Consider the following 22,498-nt stretch of genomic DNA (forward strand, 5'->3'; position numbering starts at 1 on the left):
ACTCAATGACCTAGAGCACAGTTCCCCTTCTCCTTCAGGCCTGGCTGCATGAATGGAGTCCTCGCTTCCACCATCACTTCCCAGGAACCCTCCCCCAACTCTAGCTTCCCAACTTGGGTTCCCAGAAGCCTCTCTCTTCCTGCCACCCCCATGGGCCCAACGCCACGCACCACTGCCATCTGTTTACCGACTGTCTCCCAGACCCCGGAGAGAGCTCACAGCCAGCAGTTTGAGCCCTATCTTGGATCACCTGCATAGCAGGAGCCCTGGAGGCTGTGGACCGAGTCACAGCCCCTCAGGCACTAAGGGAAAAGGTGGTGCCCTACAGCAGGTCACCCTTACCCTAGAGATGCACCCTCTCACCAAGCCTCCACCTGCCCACACGCCGCCAAGTGTGGAAAGTGGCCAACTAGGTTCAACTTCCAATTCTGCTACTATGGCTGTGTGACCCTGGACACGGTACCGACCTCTCTGGGCTTTTTTTTTTTGGTTGGGGTGGGCCCTCGCTGCTGTGCCTGGGCCTTCTCTAGTTGGAGCAAGCGGGGGCGACTCCTCATTGTGGTGCATGGGCTTCTCACTGTGGTGGCTTCTCTTATTGCAGAGCACGGGCTCTGGGCACACAGGGTTGGGTAGTTGCAGCACTCGGACTCAGTAGTTGTGGCTCGAGGACTCTAGAACTTTGGCTCAGTAGCTGTGGCACATGGGTTTTAGTTGTTCTGGGGCATGTGGAATCTTCCCGGATCAGGGATCAAACCCAGGTCTCCTGCATTGGCAGGCAGATTCTTCTCCATTGTATCACCAGGGAAGTCCTCTCTGAGCTTTATTAACATCCCATCTGTCAAACTCTCTCCCTAGGGCCAGTGGAAAGATGACTCTTTGGGGAAAGAGCTATGGAAAGCTCAACGCCCAGAAATGAGTCCCCAGGGACATCCCTGGTGGTCCAATGGTTAAGAATTCACCTTCTAAGGCAAAGGACAAGAGTCCGATCCCTGGTCAGGGAACTAAGATCCCACATGCCGCGAGGCAACTAAAAAGCCCTTTTCCGAGACAATGCTCCACAATGAAGATAGGGAATGCTGCAACTAAGACCCGAAGCAGTCATAAATAAAACTTAAAAGATATTTTTAAATAATAATGAGCCCCCCAAATCAGAGCTAAGGCTGTTACCACCCTGCATTGCTCCAAATACTAGGGGGAGGAAGGGAGGCAAGTTAACAGCCATGATGGCGCTGATGTTACCGGCAGAGGTAGTTACCGTGACTGTCTCTGTGATGCAGATAAGCAAACTTAAGCTGGGGAAAGAGCCGACCAAATGGTGCAGTGAGTCCGTAATCAGGAGGTTGGACGGGACAGGGGAGCCCCACACCTGATGACTGAGAAAGTAGAGGGCTGATTCCCCGCGGTGAGCGGGGCCTCGCACAGTCTGGAAACAAGGAGGAGGGGGCTGCCCTTCCCCGCCCTGCGACCTTGGCCGCGGGGCACCTCACTCAACACCCTCTCGTTACAGATGGGAAACTGAGGCCCCGGAAAAGGGTCAGCAGGCTGTTGCCTCATGGCCAGACTCCACCCTCCTGAACTGGATCACTCTGCCCTCGCGGTGCAGGCGTCTGGACAGGGGCGGGGGCGGGGGCGGGAATGGGCGGAACTGAGTGGTCTGCGCTGAGCCCAGGGGCCAGGCAGGGGAAGGGCTCCAGCCCCACAGGATAATCAGGTCCCGGGACAGAAATGCCTCTGCATCCTGGCTGGGGGACCATGGATAAGATCCCGACCCCAACCCCAAACGCCACATCCTGCATCAAACTTTCCAACGAAGGGACTTCCTGGCAATTGAGTGGTTGTGCAGTGCTGTGCTTAGTCGCTCAGTGGTGTCGGACTCTGCGACCCCGTGGACTGTAGCCAGCCAGGCTTCTCTGTCCATGGGGATTCTCCAGGCAAGAATATTGGAGTGGGTTGCCATGCTCTCCTGCAGAGGATCTTCCCCATCCAGGAATCAAACCGAGGTCTTCTGCACTGTAGGCAGATTCTTTACCAGCTGAGCTACCAGGGAAGCCAGGATTCTGATTTCCACTGCAGGTGGCACAGGTTCGATTCCTGGTCGGGTAACTAAGGGCCCGCAAGTCGCAATCCGCAATCCCGCAAGTGCAGCCAAAAAAAAGAAAAAAACCTTCCAGGAAAAACACACCCCTGGCACCTGCCCCACCTCTTACCTCCCTGAAAAAGGATCCCCAACTACTGGGAGAACTTCCCACCGGCACCCCCTGCCACTCATTCTGCTCGGAGAAGCCCTCCCAGGGTCCTCGGAGCTGTCCCCCACTACCGGCAGTTCCGCCTCATCCACCGGCACCCGCTCACCGGAAGAATCCGATTTCCCACATCAAACACGACTGTCCCCATTCAACAGAACAGGAAACGGAGGCTCGGAGAGGTGAACTCACTTGCCCAAGGTCACACAGCGAGGAAGCAGCCAAGCTTCATTCTGATCCCTCAAACCGCCAGCCCAGCGACGCCCCGCCCCAACCCGCTCCCGCACACCCCGCGCCCCCTCCCAAAGCCGGCAGAAGGGAGGCGGTGCTGGTTGGAGCCGTCAAGGAGGCCCATTTCTGTTTCCAATTTAATTGGTACATTTGTGTCCGCTGGGCTGCGGCCAGCTCGGCCGTCCGGCACTGCTCCCCTGCCAGGGCAAGATCTGCTCAAAATCACTTCCTCCTCGACCCTTTTTCTGCCCCCCCCCCCCTTTTAATTTTAAAAGAGAGAGAGAGAGGGAAGCCACAGCCCTGACAAAACCTCCTGGCACACCAGGTCTCAGGGTTCCGCACGAGAACCCTTGCCGTGCGACGCGCCCTCCCTCTGGGGTATTTCACAAACATTACGCCGGATTTTTCCTGGCTCTTCCTCATTAAGTTCTGGGCGCCCCAGGAGGGACGTGGTTTCCATTAGACCCAGCTCCTCCATCTGGCCTTCCAAACGGCAATTTTCTCTACAGAGAGAAGGCGAGGTGGGGGGTGGGGGGTGGGGGGGGAGGGGACACACAGAGAAGAGGCTGGTGTCTGGGCAGTGGGGGATGGGGCGCTGGCACCAGCTGTGTGACCCGGGCAAACCGATTAACCCCCTGCCCTGAGGCTGGGATGGGGATGGGGGGCTATGGAGTGGGTTGTAGGCACAAGACAGGGCGAGCTATGTGGGGGCTGAGCATCATGCCTGCTGGTGGTGAGATGCTGTGACCCGGTTACTCATTCTGGGAGGACCCTGGCATTCGAAAGGATGAGGGGTTCAGGGTCCTGGGTCCATCCACTTGGCTTCAGCCTGGATGGGACTGAACCAACAACCGAGGCGAAAACAGGCTGCAGAACACAGCTCTTGACATTCTGCTGAGTGAAATAAGCCAGACACAGAAGGACAAACACTGCAGATTCCACCCAAATGAGAGCCCCAGGGTAGTCAAGAGTCACAGGAAGTATAATAGAAGGATAGGTGCCAGGAGCCGGGGGAGGCAGAAGGGAAGTTCGTGTTTAATGGGCACAGAGTTTCTGTTTTGCACGATAAAAAGTTCTGGTGATGATGGTGATAATGGTTGCACAACTGTGCACGTTCTGAGCTGTATATTTAAAAACGGCCGAGGGACTTCCCTGCAGATTCAGTGGTTAAGACCCGAGCTTCCAAAGCAAGGGGTGCGGGTTCAATCCTTGGTTGGGGAACTAAGATTCCCACATGCTGCACAGCATGGCCAAACAAACAAACAAAAATGGCTGAGATGCTGTGTTTAAACTGTACCATTCTGAAGGAGATCAACCCTGGGATTTCTTTGGAAGGAAAGATGCTAAAGCTGAAACTCCAGTACTTTGGCCACCTCATGCGAAGAGTTGACTCATTGGAAAAGACTCTGATGCTGGGACGGATTGGGGGCAGGAGGAGAAGGGGACAACAGAGGATGAAATGGCTGGATGGCATCACTGACTCGATGGACGTGAGTCTGAGTGAACTCCAGGAGTTGGTGATGGACAGGGAGTCCTTGCGTGCTGCGATTCATGGGGTTGCAAAGAGTCGGACACGACTGAGCGACTGAACTGAACTGAAACTGTACCATGGTTTAAAAAAAAAATTTTTTTAAACACACACCCACACACCTCCTCCAGGGAGGCCTCCCTGATTGCTAGCTAAGAGCACCTAGCTGCTTTATGGGAGTTCCCACTGTCAGAGCCACCCCATGAAAAGAGAGCATTGCCAAGAACACGCCAGGGGTCCTACCACTCAGTGGACCCTCAGAGCCAAGGGCTGAGTGGGACCACAGTCAAGGGCTGATGGCAGGATCTGAAGGCCACACGACCTGACTGGGCCTGCAGACCAGCGCCTCACAGCTCTGGTCCCTCAGCAGTGCCCCATAAGCTGAGCTCTCCACTGACCAGTCGCTCCTACCCAGATGGCCTGGATGCAGGGAGGGGCTGACTAGAAAGTCTATGCCTCTTAAGATGGGTCCTTGTCCGAGGGTGAGGCAGGCAGCCCCTGGGTTCCCACCGACTCCCCGGCACCAACATCTGGCAAACGTGTCCACAGCTGTGCAGCTGCCGGAAACGCCTGCTCCCAGCCTCCTCCGCTCACACAGGCCCTCAAGGACAGCTTTCCGAGGAATTTATGGGGTCGCCTCTAATATTTCAGGGCAGATCTCTGGGGGACGTCCTCCACCACATGTGAACAAGGACAAATGTTTCTGCTGCTAAGAATAGCTGCTCTAGGCTGGGAGCCCACCCCCTCATCACCCGCCCTTCCATACATCACCTCTCTCCCCAACCCCCAGCAAACCACCCGTCTGGACTCCGAGGGCCCACCTCCTGCAGGCCTGGCTGCGAGAACCCCCTACTGCCACCAAGAGGCCGGGGCCGAAGGGCAAAGGACCCACTTTGATCCGATCCATTCACCTCTCAAATGTGGATGCTTAACGGGGCCACTGAAATAGCCTGAGGGCGTTTGCTGATGAGTGAGTGTCTGATGATGGAGAAATGACCGGGAATCCAAGGTCCTCTGGCCCTGCAGCCAGGAGTTCCAGATGGTGAACGCGCTTTCAGTGCCCAGGAGTGCCAAGAGTGCCCCTGGGATTTGATTATCCCTTTGGGGAGAAAGGAGAATCTAAAAAGCTCCAGGAGGGACGTCCCTGGTAGTCCAGTGGCTTAAGACTCTGCGCTCCCAATGCAGGGGCCCCAGGTTTGATCCCTGGTTAGGGAACTAGATCCCACATGCTCCAGCTAAAATCCCACACATTCCAACTAAGACCTGGTACAGCCAAATAAATAAATAAATACAACTAAATATTGAAAGGAAAAAAATAAAAATACTCCAAGACAGAGGGTCCCAGGCTAGAAGTCGGGAAGGGAAATGAGAAAGGGGGGCTGTGGACACCCCACCAGCTGCCTGCAGTATCTCAGGCCAGGCTGGGACCGTGACAAGGAAAGACAGGTGGCGCTGTGTGTGTGCTTGGGGCACAGGAAGGGGCCGGCCCAGGCCATCACAGCTTCTGATTCCTTCAAGAGAAGAGAGTCTGGGGCTTCTCTAGTGGTCCAATGGTTAAGAATTCACCTGCCAGTCATTGGACACAGGTTTGACCCCTGGTCCGGCATGATTTCAAATGCCACGGAGCAACTAAGCCCTGTGAGCCACAACTACTGAGCCCGTGCTCCACAACAAGAGAAGCCACAGCAATGAGAACCCCACGCACCACAACTACAGAGTAGCCCCAACTCGCTGCAACTAGAGGAAGCCCTCACAGCAACAAAGACCCAGTGCAGCCAAAAAGAAAAAAAAAAATTAATTTTTAAAAAAGGGAGAGAGAAGAAATTCTGATTTTGAGACATCCCTCAATTTGAAATTTTTATTTAAAAAACACTGGACTAGAAACCCAATGTAATAAATCAGCCTGACATCCAAATACAGCCCATGAGCTACCAGGATGTGACCTGTGGCTTCTGACATGTGGTCAGCTGGGAGCCACAAGAGAGGGCCTGGCAAAGTCTGGGGAGCTTGAAGGAGGAGGGGGGCCCAGGGAACCCCTAATTACAACAGGGAGTGAGAGGGACAGAGCCCACTTACCCACCAGCGATACCATTGCAGCCCCAACAGGACACACACTGGATGTGAGAGGAGGACGGGCTCATCTCCAACGCATGGAGTTGTTTATGGCAAACTACACGCCAGTGGTCTTGAGGTCCCTCTTGTACCCTCAGCCCAGGCCTTGGGGTAGGCTGACCCCGCCTCTCAGGTCTGGCCAGTCAGCACCAGTTGAGGCAGCACTTGCTGCAGTGATTGGTTTGGGTGGGGCTTTCAACTCTGAGCTGATAAATCTCATTCCCAGGACTTTAGCTGGGACATCAGGAACAACATGCTTACCTTCCAGTGGGGCTACTGAGCTGGGATGAGTCTGTGCTACCACGGACTGGACATGAAAAGAACTTTGTCACCTGAGTGCCTGAATCCAACAGTTCCTGAAGCTTACCCCAAGTCTTCTGTGTTAAATACAGGAGGAGCAGAAAAGTCTGCCAATTGCAACCAAGAGACCTACCAATAGCAACACCCTAAAACCCAACTTCCAGACATCATGAAATCTCCCAGGAATCCGATTTCCTCCACCCTCTGGTCCCCTCACCTGTATAGGTAGTGAAAGTGAAAAGCGAAAGTGTTAGTTGCTCAGTTGTGTCCGACTCTTTGTGACCCCATGGACTGTAGCCGCCAGGCTCCTCTGTCCATGGGATTATCCAGGCAAGAATACTGGAGTGGGTAGCCATTCCCTTCTCCAGGGGATCTTTCCAACCCAGGGATCAAACCCACGGCCCCACGGCTCCTGCATTGCACGCAGATTCTTTACCACTGAGCCACCAGGGAAGCTGCCGCGTACAGGTTGGGAGAGGTCTAAAAACAGCCAGAAGGAGAGACGAGAACTGAGATGGAGCCTGGGACAGATTCAGTGTGGAAGGGGCCAGGCAGGAGCCTGGGATCCGTTTGCCCTGCTTCTCACCCGACAGAATGGTGTCTCCCAGCCCAGCCTGAGCCATCAGTGGTTCTAATGGGGATACAGCAGACAGTGGCTTTGCAGATAAAGGTGCCTCTCCTGGCTGACTCAGATCTGGGTCATTCCCCAACTGCAAGCACACCCCACCCACACTGCCCCAGGCAGTAAATACAGCCCCCAGCCTTGGTTTCTGGAGTAACATCACGAGTGCACTTTCTCTCTCTCTCTCTCTCTCTCTCTCTCTGAACATCTGCTACCCTGAACTAAACATGCTGATAAACAGAGACCGGCTTAAGGAGGTCCCGGCAGACCTGAGGAGCCAGAAGGCAGGCATTGTCTGCAGCCAGGAGGCTAAGGGGGCTCCGCCCAGGGTCCCAGGCGCGCCGGGGCCTCAGTTTCCTGAGCTGTAAAATGGGCAGCTTGCTGCTGGCTAGGAAGGTGGCCAAGACTTGAACCAGCAGATGGAGATCCTGGCCCCAGCCTCCCTCCACTTCTCCCACCATCCCCCTTCCCTCCTCGACCTCCATGTGACCATTTCACAGACTGAGAGTCTGACAGCAAAGAAGCCTGTCTGTCCAATGCCTCCAGGTAGGCATGGGGCAGCGGAAAGACTAACAAACACGACTTTGGCTTCCAGGTTCTAAGCAGTCACTGTATTAGATCCAAAAGTGAGTGTCTTGCACTCACGATCCCAGCTAGTCCCTAACACGGTGTTTGCTGGCATCAGTTCATTGGATCATCCCAACATCACTGGGGGCAAGACTTGAGGCACAGAGAGGCTAAGTAACTTGCCTGAGATCACACAGCCTGGATGCAAAGCTCTCTCCAGCATTCAACTCTTATCCACTGTGTCATCACCAGAGTACCCCTGTCTTTCTTCCCGGACTAGAGGAGACCCATCCCCCCAACCAGGCTCCAGGTCTCACACCCAACATCACTGCTCACGGGTTCAGGCCAAGTTTTGCCAGCTGGAGGCGCCCACGGATCTCTGGAGAAGAGCTACCCATCTTCAAGTCTACCCAGTCAGCCCCCAAAGCTTGCTGCAAAGCCCTGACCCCAAGCCCAGGAAGGAGAAGGCAGGCAACTTCCTGGCCCCCAGCCCAGCCGCCAGTCCTCCTCCTTCCTTCCTAAGGGCCTGGAATCCTCCTTCACGAAGTCCTGCTGCCTTATTTCCCATCCCCCACAAACCCAAACATAAGATCCATGAAAGCAGGAGCCACCTCTGCTTTGTCTATCACTGAGTCCCAGCACGTCACACACAGCAGGCAATCTATAAATGCTTGTTAAATCCACAAATTTTCTAAGAGCAGAATTCCAGGCTCTGAGCTGAAGATCAAAGACCACTTTGCAAACACAGAAACTGAGGCCAAGACGGTGTCTACTTAAAGCCAGATTTCAGGATGTTATCTACACTGGGCCAGCGTGTCCCAGAAACTGATCCACACACACACTGCCTGCTCAACTGTCAAAGTGGCCCAGGACTCTGATCCCTCCCTCCCGGAAGCCGCGGTGCCAGCCCATCCATTAGCTATGACTGGGTCTCCAAAGGCTCTCACCACCACCAAGGGACTGTGCGATTTTCCCCAGGTAGCCTGTCCTCTCTGAGCCTCGGTGTCTCCATTCATCAAGGGCACCAGACAAATGAGGCAGCTTCCCAGGGAACGGTGACAATCCGAGTGCTGGTGAGCTGCCAAGCATAAGGGGAATGGGCATTCTGGGCTTGGGAAGGGGTCTGGCGTGGAACCAGTGGGCCTCCTACTAAGAGATGGGAGAGGTTTAGAAGCAGGAGATGGTCGGGTTCAAGAATTTGTGGATTTAGGGACTTTTCAGGGGATCTAGTGGTTAAGAATCCACCTTCCAAAGCAGCGCTTGTGGGTTCGATGCCTGGTTGAGGAACTAAGATCTCACATGCCGAAGAGGAACTAAGCCTGTGAGCTGCAACTACTGAGTCCCGCACACTCTGAGGCCCACAAACCATGACTAGGGAGAAGTACATGCTGCAGCGAAGACTTAACACAGCCAAATAAATAAACATTTAAGTTTTAAAAAAACTTCTCTCCTGAGTCGGGAAGATCCCCTGGAGAAGGAAATGGGGCAACCCACTCCAGTATTCTTGCCTGGAGAATCCCATGGACAGAGGAGCCTGGTGGGCTATATATAGTCCAGGGGGTCAAAAAGAATCAGACTGAGTGATTAAGCATTAAAAAAAGAAAAGGATTTGTGTTCTGGGTGAGGGAAGTGGGTTCCAGACTCTTCATATGGGGCTCCTCACACCACTGGGCACTCAATTGCCTTAGTTGGTCCTGGTCCCTCAGGCTTGGGTAGGAAAAGACATCACACAAGCCCCTCCCAGGGATTGCTCCCCTCAACCTCCAAAGATTGGGGCGGTGGGCGGGGGTGTGTGTGACCAGCTGTGTTAGTTTCCCCAGATCCACCGTAAACAAATAATCATGATCCGGGCGGCTTAAAACAATAGAAATTTATTCTCTAACTGCTCTGGAAGCCAGAAGTCCGAGATTTAGGCATCTGCAAGGCCACGCCCTCCGACGGCTGAAGGGGAGGATCCTTTCTGGCCTCTTTCAGCTCCTGGAGGCTCCAGGTGTCCCTTGGCTTGTGGCTGCATCCCTCGGGTTTCTGCCCATCTTCACATAGCCATCCCTCTGTGTGTCGTCCTCCGCTTTCTGTCTCTCAGAAGGACACGAGTCTCTGAACTTAAGGCTCACCCAGCTAACCCAGGATCACCTCATCTCAAGACACATCTTCAAAGCAGGTCACATTTAGACAAAATCACACGCATTTGGGGGGCTACGGTTCACCCGACTACACTGGCCTCGGCTTTTTTTCTGATCACCCATCTACTAAGAGCTCACTCCCTGCTTGGCCCCATGGGCAAGGCCCAGCACGATCCCCATGAAGCAGATGGGCAAACTGAGGCGCCACACGCCCGGAGTCTGAATCTTCTTTCTCTGGGCAGGGCACAAGGTCCTACCTCCCACTTAGAGGAAGCACAAGACTCTCACACCCACACCTCCAGGAGAAGGCCCACGGGTGATGACTCACCCCCCACCCCCCCCACTGCACAGGCCAAGAAGTGGTTCCTCGGCAGGGCGGGGGAGGGGGTCGGGGGCGGGGGGGGGGGGGGGGGGCGAGGGCAGGGAAGGGAAGGGGGAGGGGGAGGACACAAACCTCAGAGTCTCAGTTTGCTCCTGTGTCCAATGGGAGCAAATCCCACCTGCTAAAGGATGAAAGAGGATCCTGGAAGGAGAGCCTCTGCCCCCTGAAAATTACCAACCCCCTTATTCCCAGCCCCGGCCAGGCCCACACAGCTGCCCACCCAGCCTCCCACTCTGTGCAGAAAGGGCCCATTATGACATCACAGGCCAGGAATTATGTTATTAGCCTGGGAAGGAGGCAGGACCCAGGGACAAAGGGCTCATTGTCATGCAAATCCATGACTGGGGTGGGGAGGGGGGTATGGGGACAGCCCCTCCTGCCTTCCAGCTTCAGAGCTATGCTGACAAACCAACTCCCTGCCTTCTAGAAGCATATGGGCATCTCCCATCCTCAGATCTGGTTCCAACGAGGCTCTCAGACTGGGAAGTGGGCCCTTCCCCAGGTCGGAGCCAGATTCCCAGAAAATAGCACCTGCTCTGAGGAAGGTCGCCAACAGAACCCAGGTTCAGAGCCTGTCTTCCCTACAGCTGTGCCACTTTCCTCTGAGACACGGACACCAAAGGGCCTCCCGAGGATGAAATAAGATCATCCGCTTAAAGAGCTGAGCAGCGCCTGGGGGCACGGAAACAGCCGCATAGGAAATGCCACTACCTATTAATCTTGCCTCTCAGTAAGGTGCCTGCAGCTGTGTGTCTCTGGGCAAGCTGCTTACCCTCTCTGTGCTTCATCTGGAGAGGCTTGTGGGCAGGACCTGATACACAAGGTGTGCAGAATGCTCATTCCACAGTGTCAGTCCTCAACACACAAAGCAGATGCTGTCAGCATCCCTCTCCCACAGCCTGAACCCCTTGGGGGGAGGGGGGCACTTTCCTTGCTCACCAGCCCCACCTCCTTGACTATCCAGGAGGTGCAGACTCTCTGGGGATGCTTGGCAGGTTCTATCAAGGCATTCTTGAGTAAACATACAATAACTGCTTTTTCCAAAGACTTTAGTTTTCCAAGAATACCCCCCCAACCCCAGCACATTCTCAACCCTTGGGAGCAGTCGTCCTGGGGGGCAAGGAGGCGAGTTTACCATGCATTCCAGCTCAAGGGACCTAGGCCTCCCTAGCCAGAGCCCTTGCAGGTGTGCACATCTGTCTCCGTGGACCTTGAGGGGACAGACCCAGGTCCACAGTTTGTGGGGAACACTGAATCAGGCACAATAGTTTTCTAAGTGAAAGTCGCTCAGTTGTGTCTGACTCTATACAGTCCATGGAATCCTCCAGGCCAGAATACTGGAGTGGGTGGCCTATCCCTTCTCCAGTGGATCTTCCCAACCCAGGAATCGAACCAGGGTCTCCTGCACTGCAGGCGGATTCTTTACCAACTGAGCTAACAGAGAAGCCTATAGTATGAAGTCACTCAGTCATGTCCGACTCTTTGTGACCCCGTGGATCGTAGCCCGCCAGGCTCCTCCATCCACGGGATTTCCCAGGCAAGAATACTGGAGTGGTTGTCATTTCCTTCTCCAGGGGATCTTCCCAACCCAGGGATCAAACCTGGGTCTTCTTAATGCCTGACCTGCTAGGGAAGTTTTCTAAGATCGCTTACTATGTGCCCAGCGCCGGCGACACAGTGATGACCGAGATGAACAAAATCCCACATGGAGAGGCTGGGGAGACATGGCATACGGTAATTGCATGTGATGAGCGCGGCAAGCTAACAGAAGTGATGATGGAGAGGTGGAGGCCCGTCTCAGGATGTGACATTTGAGCAGAGGCTCAGTGAGGGGAGGGTGTGAAGATCTCAGAGAAGGGCATCCCAGGAAGAGCACAGTAGGTAGAAAGGTCCCAAGGCGGAACCCTGATTGGAGCATCTGAGAAACAGCCAAGAGCCTCCTGCAGTTGGAATGTCCCTAAGCCCCCACCCAACTCCCTGACCTTCCCGGCTCTGTCCGGCAAAGCCAGAACCCAAGTCCCTGAGATGTGATCAATACCCCCTTCCTCGAGACACAAGCCTGCATCACTCCATCATGATCGTCATCATGACTCCCTCTCAGCAACTCAGACCCCCACCCCGGGCACCGCAGGCACCCACCTATTCCAGCCTGGGATGCTCTGAAACTCTCCCGAATCCTGAGGCACAAAACCTGCCCTGCCTGGACCTCTTGAGATGTCCAAGGGCCCATGCTCACTTACTAACCAGCTGTGCGGGACACAACCTTCTGAGGACCTTTCCCAGGAGCCCTGGAGAAATGCCTACCCACAGATCAGCTTTCTCACGCTAAGTGCCAACAAAGGTAACCCAGCTCACTCTAGGGTGGGCTGTGTGTGTGTGTGTGTGTGTGTGTGTGTGAGCGCTTAGTTGTGTCCAACTCTTTTGTGACCCAATGGACTGTAGCCCACCAGGCTCCTCTGTCCATGGAATTCCCAGTCAAGACTACCATGGGTTGTCATTTCCTCCTCCAGGGGATCTTCCTGACCCAGGGTTTGAAGAACTTTGGCAGGCAGGTTTTTTACCACTGGCGCCACCCGGAAAGGGTGAACTAGTTACACCCCAAAGGCTTTCTCACCACTGCTAGAGGCAGGAAGGAGCCTGAGGGAAACCAGTAGCTGCCGCAGGAACAGCAGGAGGTAAAGGCTGCACCCAGCAGACAAAGCGAGGGGGTCAAAGCGCTTGGAGAAGAGGCCGAGGTCAGGAGTGAGCCCACAGACAGAACTGAGATCCAGCCCCACCTTGGGGTTGCAAAGAGAGGCCTCAGAGGATGTGGCTGAGAGGTGTGAGCTCTGGGTGGGCCCCAGCAGTAAGCAAAGGGGTCCAGAGTCGAGGCTTCCTAGTTTTCACAGGTCATGAGCCCAGCCCCTTGTCCAGCTGACAGGTGAGGAGAGGAGGAGGGGACAGAAGCTCAGAGAGGGCAAGCAATCTCCCCAGGGTCACCCAGCGGAAAGAAACTCCACACACAGGCTCTGGCTTGGGGTTTGAGTCCTAGCTCCGGTCCTTACAAACTGTGTGCCCTTGCGGGGGGCAGAGCGGGGCACAGAGCCAAGCCTCAGTTTCATCCTCTTAGAAGTGGGGATCATGCAGCACCCTCCCTTCCTGCAGCTGATTCGGGTATGAAATTAGACAGCACGGGGCAAACCACAGCCATCCATCAGGGTGATAAGAGTACCAGTGACAACACCCCTCACTCCCCAACACGTGCCAGCAGCTTCCTAAGCACTTAGCATGAACCAAGGCATCTAATCTTCATGCAAGCCTGACGAGGTACCCGACACTACCCGCCTTTCACAAATGAGGGGATTGAGGGAGCCGGGTTAAGCCACCTGGTGTAACACACACGGCTACCAAGAGGCACAAGCGGATCAAACCCAGGACAGCCAGTACTCTGAGTCTGTGCTCTCTTTCCTTCTAAGATCACTGTGAGGAACCGACTCATTAGAAAAGATCCTGATGCTGGGAAAGATCAAAGGCAAAGGAGAAGGGGGTGGCAGAGGATGAGATAGTTAGATAGCATCACCGACTCGATGGACATGAGTTTGAACAAACTCCCAGAGATAGTGAAGGACAGAAGAGCTTGGTATGCTGCACACCATGGGGTCACAAAGAGTCAGACACGATTTAGCGGCTGAACAAGATTCATGTGCAACTGTAATAGCTGGATCCCGTGGACCCTTTAGCCAGCTTCCTCTAATGGCAGCATCCTTATAATACCTGCAACCTGGAAACTGACTGATGTAACTAATCTTATTCAGATCTCGGGGGTTTACATGCACTCACTTTGTGTGTGTGTGTGTGTGTGTGTGTGTGTGTAGATTTATGTACTTTTAGCTCAATGTAGATTCCTGTGGCCACCGCTATTGATGCAAGGGTCTGTTGTGCGACCTCTGGTCTGAACCACCAAACGTGACTGTCTTTCTCAGTGGATACGGGATCGAGTCACTGAGACCTTCAGGGCAAGACAGGGCAGGGACACTACAGCTCTGTGGCTGACCCACGTGACTACCAAGGTCTTACGGGCAGCAAGGAGACATTCATGGGATCCCCTGCTGCACCGGCCTTTCCTGAGGTCCCCAGGAGAGGCCTGAGGACAATCGGACAGCGGGCAGCTGGCAAGGGCAGCCTGGACACCCAGGGAAGTCCCTGCTGGCCCCAGAGGAGAAGGCCTGAGCCAACCACCGGCCCAGCATCCGGTGTCACTTACAAACACAGGACAGTTGCCACTCTCGGCAGGAGAGCCAGCTGTGTGTGCCCAGCCCCCAGGCCATACCAATCGCTGCTGGGGTGCCTGGCCCAGTCTTGGTGGAGGATGGGGCAGAAACAGGCAAACATGCGGTGTGGGGGCTACCCAGGGACCCCAGCCCAGGTCCAAATGCAGACTGAGCCTGGGGCTGGGGAGGGACCCTTCTTAACTTGCTGGGGTTTCATGTCTGTAAAATGGGAGGGGCTCGCAACAGGGAAAAGACAAGCCAGTGGAGTCCAAGATGTATTAATAACTATTTTAAATGCAACCTTGTGTCTACACTTACAGACTCTCTCCACATCAGCCCACTCGAGGCCCCTGCAGCTGTATCTCTGTTTTCCCCAAAGTACCTCTGTGGGCAGCTCGCCCTGGATGGACAGGAGAACCGAGGCTCTGGGGGGCTCCATGACCTGCCCAAGATCACCCTGTCCATGAGAGGTGGGGCAGGAACCATTCATTAGCCCCCTTAAAGCCATTCAGCAACTTAGGAATGGAGACAGATGGAGGGTCCATTTGCAGATAGGAAACTGAGGCTCAGAGCTGTGAAGTGACTGGTCCAAGGTCACACAGCTGGGATATGAATCCATGCAGTCTGGCAACAGAGCAAAGCAGGTACCTCATCCTCACGCCCCCATCATGGTCCCATTTGATAGGCAAAGAAACTGAGGCTTACAGTGGGAGGCCTAGCATAAAAAGGGACGGAGACAGGATTCAAACCCGGGTCCGCAGCCACCGAGCCCCGCAGTCTGGAAACTCAGCCCTCCCTGGCCTGTGCTCACACGCCCCAGGAGACGACCCACTGCCTCCCAACAGCCCCGGCGCACCCAGACCTCAGGACAAATCGCTCCCTCATCCCCTTCACTTGCAACTGAAGGCTCCTTGTGAGCTCAGGAAGCCCTTCCAACTTTCCAGTGTTTATCCCGACTCCTCTCTGCCAGGTCCCTGGGCAAGCCTGGGCCGGTGGCGCTGATTTCAAACCAGACACGGGCACCCAGCCAAGCGCCACCACGGTGGGAGCCGGGCGCCAGGGCAGCCAAGGCACTGCCTGCACCTGGCCCCCTCCCCTGCTCCATGGCCACTGAGGCGCCCACCCCCCAAACCCCTAGGCCCCCAGCCTACCCCCGGGGCCAACACTGATGAATGGATGCCAGATCCCTGGTCTTGCCTGCTTCCCTGCAGGGACGAGGTGCAGGGGCTCCAGAAAGCAGCACCACCACCTCCCACCCCACGCATTCACTCCAAAGGGCATCCTGTCCTTCTGGGGCACCTGCCCACCCAGCACCCATTCTGGGGCTTCACCCACTACCTCCTGGCCATCGCCAGCCTCCCCAGACAGACCCAGGGAGCCAGAATGCGAAAACATCAGCCCCCATACGGGGTCCCCATCCCACGTCCAGGTCCTACGATCTGTGGCCCCCAGTCTCTCTGCCCACCCTTCCTCGGCCGGATGACCAGGCCACGCCGCATCTCCCTGCCCACCACCGAGCCCGGAAGCTTCTCTTACCCGAGCACATGACCAGTCTCTCGCTCACGTCAGCTCCAAACACAACTTGAAGTAACTCTCCCACAAAAAAAAAAAAGAAAAGAAAAAGAAAGAAGTAGAAGGTGCCAGCAAGTGGGTCAGCAGAGTCCACACACACAGATTGGGCTGTTGGCTTCCAGAGGACACACGGCGTCCAACCTCAAACCCATCCTTCCTCCAGGGCTGACCCGGGAAGAGGGGCGACCCCACCGAGCAGCCACACTTGCCTTCCCGCGAGACTGCAGGCTCTCACCCTAGCTCGGGGATGGGGTGGGGGGGCCTGCAGCCGACCCGGCCCCCCAGGCTCCCGGCCCGATGCCTCCCTTAGATGGGGCGAGCAGAGGGCCACCCCCCAGGGACAACCCACGGGGCCACCCGACCCACAGCAGGATGAAAATGTGGTGTTGGGCCACAGGCTCCCTGCTTGCCTCCTGCCACTCCGGGCCTATAAACACAGGGAATTACATAAGTCCACTCCTCTTGTTGGGAAGCCAAAAGTACGCGAGCTTTCTCTCCCAGCCTTGGCAGTAAGTAATAATTCCTCATTGCCATGGTAACCCTGGCGGGCTTCCAGCCGACACTCGGGAGCTGAAACACGGGGAGGCCTTTTTATAGCTCGGTAGAAAAACCTCCTCACTGTTCACCGCTCCCAGGCGAAAGTGAGCTCCCCGCCGGCGTCTCCTCCTCAACCCAGTCTCCCCCGCCGAGCTCAACCATCCACCCAGAGGGCAGCATGGCTGCCCCGACCCGGACCCAGCATGAACCGACGCCTCTACTCCCATCCCTTCTCAGCCCTCTGGTCTCCAGGGTGACATGGCCACTGGGCAGGCTTCTGCCTTTAAAATATTTCTGTCCTTGTCATCCCAGGAAAAGCAAACATGACCCCTTCACATTGGCATTCTGAGCCAGGGTCATCACAGCTGACAGGCCCAGAGGGTTAAAAAAGATACAGTCACACACACACACACACACCAGACACACACACTCGCACGCACGCACGCACACTGGCCAAAATGGGTGACTTGGTGGTCAGCCAGGGGTCTGAATCTTGGCTGCAGCTAGCTGTGTGACTCAGAGACAAGTCTGAGCTTCTCTGGGTGTCAATTTCCCCACTGCAGCCGGGCAGGCTCCGCTCAGCTTCCCCGGTGCCCCGAGCAACAGCGTCGAGATGTCAGGAGAAGATCCAGAGGGATTTCTAGATTCGCTCCCCTGTCCCCAGCAGCCAGGAGTCAGGCCCAGCGCTGTTTGCCCAAGATGGCATCCTGAGTGATGCGAAGGGCTCCCTCGGGATACAGACGAGGGGAAAGACGGCATAGGCAGGAGGCGCAGCAAGGACGAAGGTCTGGAGGCCGGGTCGACTTGGGTGTGTCGCAAAAGCAGAAAGGAAACTGATGTGGCCAAGTCCAGTGGGGATGCGGTGAGGGCATTAGAAATCAAGGTCAGGGAATGGTGGGAGAGGAGTAGGGGAGGGAAAGCATGAGAATTCTGGGCAAATCACCTAACTCCCTGGACTGCAGACACCCCAGAATGATGTAATAATGATGAGGAGGGGACTTCCCTGGTGGTCCAATGGCTAAGACTCTGCACTCCCAATGCAGGGGGCCCGGGGTTCGATCCCTGGTCAAGGAACTAGACCCCACATGCGGCAACTGAAAAAAAAAAAAAAAAGATCCTGCCAACTAAGACCGCTGCTAAGTCATTTCAGTTGTGTCCGACTCTGTGCGACCCCATAGACGGCAGCCCACCAGGCTCCCCCATCCCTGGGATTCTCCAGGCAAGAATACTGGAGTGGGTTGCCATTGCCTTCTCCCGCCAACTAAGACTAGGCGCAGTAAAAAACAAAAAAAAATTTTAAATAATGATAACGATAGTAATAGTAACTCATCCTGGGTCCCAAGCGCTTTGTAAACACTTCATCAGTTACCCCATCTGTCCTCAGCACAGCACAACAAAAGGCAGGGGCACCCAATATACAAAGAAGGAAACGGGCCCAGAGAGGTTAACTGGCTTGCCCAAGGTCACACAGCTGGGAAGTGGCTGAACTGAGGTTTGAATGGCACAAAGCTGGATTGCATCCACAAGTGGAGAGCCATAGAGGGCTTGCAGCAGATCAGATTTGCATGTGACAAAGGTTCATGGCCACTGAACCGGCTGAGGGGCCACAACAGCCACTAGAAGACCCCCTGAAGAGGCCCACGGGAAGGCCACGTGTGTGCCGACACTCATCAGCTCACCCTTCAGCCTCTCCCAAGGAAACACTCCAGAGGATTATGGAAGAATTCTGCAGATCTGCTTTCTTTTACTGGTGGGGAAACCGAGGCACAGAAAGACGTGAGTGATCAAATGCTGTACTTTTAAACCAAAGATCCCGCCCATCCACTCTCATCCTGACCATCAGAGGATCTCAAGAGCGAGCCAAACTAGCCCCACCAAAACATAGGCAGGCAATGGAGCCCGAAGCAGCCGGGTCAGAAAGCATGGGTTCCTTTTGTTCTCTTCTGTTTGTTTTGGACACAGACCTGCCCCCAGACTTTCTCAGAGTCTGGCCCTGGAATCAGGAGTAACACCCCAAACCCCCACCAGAGGGATTTATGCTTCGGGCAGGTTCAAAGCTGGGCCAGGTCATTCCACGGTCACTTCTTGTTTCTGCCCTACAAGGAGCCAGGGAACGAAATGGTTTGCTGAGTGACTCTGTGAAGATGGGAAATCATCACAGACCAGAAACAGCCCCAGGCAGCCCCCTCGGGATAGAGCCAGCCACCAAAACCAAGCTCATGTTCAGAATACGTTACTGTCTGGCCGTCTGCTTAGCAAAAGAAGTCCTCATTCCCCAAGATTCTGATGGCGAGCATCCCTCGGTGTTCTAAAAAACCAAGATTCACCAGCATGTACTTCCAGGAACCTGCCTGTGGGCAAAGCTTTGGACGATGGGAAAGATCAGTGACGTTACAGAATACACGGTGATGGGGACCACAGAAGCAGGAGGGGTCCCTAGGCCGAGTGGCCCTGGGCAAGATCTCAGCCTCTGCAGACATTAGTCTGCTCAGCTGTGAAATGGGGGCACACCTGCCTGCTGCCTCTGTTAGGGTCAGCAGAAACTACATCTGTTTTGGGAGGAGCCTCAGGAGACCAGAGGGGCTCCCATTCAGCCTCCAGCCCCAAGTGGAAGGGATCCTTGCTCACTCCCTCCCCTCATGGCTGCTTCCTGATCCAGCCAGGCTCTAAGATAAGGTTAGGAGCAGAGTGGGGGCTGGGGGAAGCGAAAGAGAAAAACGAGTTAGAAACATCTGGCTGGGACTTCCCTGGGGGCGCAGTGGATGAGAATCTGCCTGCCAGTGTTGGGGACACAGGTTCGGTCCCTGGTGTGGGAGGATCCCACGTGCCGAGAAGCAACTAGGCCTGTGCGCCACAACTACTGAAGCCCGCGTACCCTACAGCCCATGCTCTGCAGCAAGAGAAGCCACTGTGATGAAAGCCCGCGCACCACAACTACGGAGTAGCCCCTGCTTGCCGCAACTAGAGAAAGCTGGCACACGGCAGTGAAGACTCAGCGCAGCCAAAACAAACAAACAAAACTTTAAAAAAAAGGAAACATCTGGCTGTTTTTACCTCTTCCTTTCCTTTCCTGAGGACTTCCCTGGTGGCTCAGACGGTAAAGCATCTGTCTACAATGTGAGAAACCTGGGTTTGATCCCTGGGTTGGGAAGATTCCCTGGAGAAGGAAATGGCAACCCACTCCAGTACTCTTGCCTTGAAAATCCCATGGATGGAGGAGCTTGGTGCAGGCTACTATCCATGGGGTCGCAAAGAGTCAGGCACGACTGAGCGACTTCACTTTCCTTTCCTGAAGCCCAGCGCTCCCAGATTTGGGCGGGTGACTGAAAAACTACTCAGAAGGTGACTTTGTGGATGTCCATCCATACAATGTGACATTCTTCAGCCGGAGAAAGGAATGAAATACTGATTCATGCAACCCCGTGGACGAACCTCGAAAACATCATGCCCAGGGCCAGAAGTCAGACACGAAAGGTCACATTTTGTATGATCCCATTTATAGGAAATGTCCAGAGCAGGCAAATCCAAAGAGACAGAAAGCCAACTGGTGGCTGCCAGGATTTGCGAGAAGGAAGGGGGAGAGTGCCTGTTCAGAGGCTCCTTACAGGGTGATGGAGCTGTTTTAGAATTAGACAGAAGTTATCGGTTGTACAACATTGTTTACATACTAAACAACGATGAGTCATGCACCTTTTTTTGGCTGCACCACGAAGTAGTTTAGGATCTTAACTCCTCGACCAAGGATCGAATCGGTGTTCCCTGCAGTGGAAACACAGGCTCAACTACTGGACCTCCAGGGAAGTCCCTGAACTGTACACTTTCAAATGGTAAATTTTACACGATGTGAATTTCGTCTAAATTCAAAATCAATAAAAAGGTGGTTTGGTTGAACAGACTCCATTCCAATCCAGTTTACTGACCTTCTGGAAGCTGCGACCACCTCTAAGAGTCCCTGACCCCAGGCCTGGAGACACCAGACATTTAGGGAGCCCCAGTGATACGCACCAGGCACGAAGAATACAGCAGGAACAAGAAAAGGATCCCTGCCCCCGTGGGGGTGACTTGGGAAAAGGTGAGGAAGTCAGCAACAGAAAAGATGTGATGACATCAAGGAACGGCAGCAGCTATGGACGGGTGGTTTCTGGGGAGGTGACAGTTCAACAGTGGCCTGGATGGAGTAAGAGAGAGAGATGTGGAAACTTCTCAGGGAACAGTGTCCCAAGCCGACCAAACAGCCAGGGCAGAGGCCCTGAGGCTGCTGTCCTTGGTGAGTTCCGGGAGCAGCCAGGAGCCCGCAAAGCATGGCAGGGGAGGTGGGCCTGGAGGGATCGTGTAGGGCTTCGCAGTCCACAAACAGATCTCTAAGTGTGATTTAAATAAAATTCAGGCAGATGAATGGATAAAGAAGTTGCAGCACATATGTAATGGAATATTGCCCAGCCATCAAAAGGAATGAAACAGGGTCATTTGCAGTGATATGATGAATATGGAGCCTGTCATACAGAATGAAGCCAGAAAGAGGAAAAATGAACATCGTATATTAACGCATATACATGGAAGTCTAGAAAAATGGCACTGATGAACCTATTTGCAGGACAGGATTAGAGACACAGACGTAGCGAACAGACACAGTGAGGTGGGTGCAGGCGAGGGGAGGATGAACTGAGAGAGTGGCACTGACATATATACATCCCCATGTATAGTAGATGCTCGAGCGTTTTAAAGAAATCATCCCGTCCCCCAAGGGCTCCCCACCCAGGCTGAGCCAGACGAGAACAGACCCCAAAGCACCCAGACACCCCTCCCTGAAAGAGGGATCCATGAGCCACTCATAGGCAGCTGGCAGGAAGGGGGCCTCCCTGAGGGGGAGACTTCCCCAGACCAGATGCACTGTACTTCATCACTTCTTCCAGGCACAAAAGCATCACATTAAACCCTTGGCCGTGCTGGCTAAAGGCAGTGAACTGGTTCCTAGGGCTGGTTTCCTATGTGCTGCTTTTATTTTAAAAAGGGGCTGCCCCCACCAGCAACAGCTGTGAACTGGCCTCGGGCAGGGCTAATTGCTACCCGTCAAAGTGTAGAGCCGTCCTGCAGCCAAGGGCACAGAGCAACTGGCAAGGATCGCTGGGGGAGGGGGACCCACACCCAGGAGCAGAGGATGAAGGTGTCCAGGAAAGCTCTTGGCTACCACCAGCCCCAGATGGCCAGGGCTCAACCCAGGAAGGACAAATTATACCAGCCCAGGGACACACACCCTCCCAACGTGGGGCACTGGGAAGAACAGGCTTCCCACATGTTCCCTGATGCCTCACAACAACCCAAAAGGATATTGTCATTCTCGTTTTACAGATGGGGAAACCAAGGAACAGAGAGGTGAAGTGACTTGTCCGAGGGCATACAGCTAGGAGTGGCAAAGTCAGTATTTGAATGCCCCAGTCACTAACCACTGGGATAGATTGTCTCTCAGACCATGTTGAACTCCTCTGGAGAGCGCTGGGATAAATTGTGCAGCCTCAGGCCTCCACTCGTGGAGATGGCATTTCTGGAAGCCTAAAATGTGACTTCCCAAGTTTTAGGACCTTCTGTGACATTCCATGGACCAGTCTGCCTGGATCATGGAGGGCAAAATACTTGGAAATGAAAGTCACAGCTAAGCACAGAGGCCACAGAAGGATGACGGGCAGCTGTGGCCAACAGGGAAGCTCTTTCTGGCACATACAATGTTTTGTTTTGTTTTTAAATTAGGGCATTGCTTATAAAATCCAGATTTCCAGCTTCTCTCGGAAAAAAATCAGAATATCCAGCAGGTTGGTTAGCCACAATCCCCACCCCTCCCATTTGCCTCATTCCTTTCCTTGACTGCATCTGAGTTGGGGACACTCCTTCCCCTTACCTTGGCCACCTCCACCCAACAGTAAAAATAGCTGAACAAACAATGAAAGCCTCATTCAGTAAGGAAACGGGGGGCTGTTCTTGGGGCTTCAGGCGACTGACTCTTCCTCCTCCTGGTTTGCTGTGCTGGAGGCATGAA

At 54.5% G+C, this 22,498-nt stretch overlaps 1 protein-coding gene and 1 non-coding gene across 18 annotated transcripts in view; one reads left to right on the forward strand and one right to left on the reverse strand.

The window, feature by feature from the left end:
- Window positions 1-22,498, reverse strand: part of NCOR2 (nuclear receptor corepressor 2) — a 238,145-nt gene that overhangs the window by 171,085 nt on the left and 44,562 nt on the right. The gene's annotated exons all lie outside the window — the stretch shown is intronic.
- On the forward strand, window positions 5,144-5,217 carry TRNAG-CCC. The gene has a single exon. It is a non-coding gene; the product is annotated as a tRNA-Gly (tRNA).

The sequence above is a fragment of the Bubalus bubalis genome, chromosome 17 (assembly GCF_019923935.1).
Source record: "Bubalus bubalis isolate 160015118507 breed Murrah chromosome 17, NDDB_SH_1, whole genome shotgun sequence".
Lineage (NCBI taxonomy): Eukaryota > Metazoa > Chordata > Mammalia > Artiodactyla > Bovidae > Bubalus > Bubalus bubalis.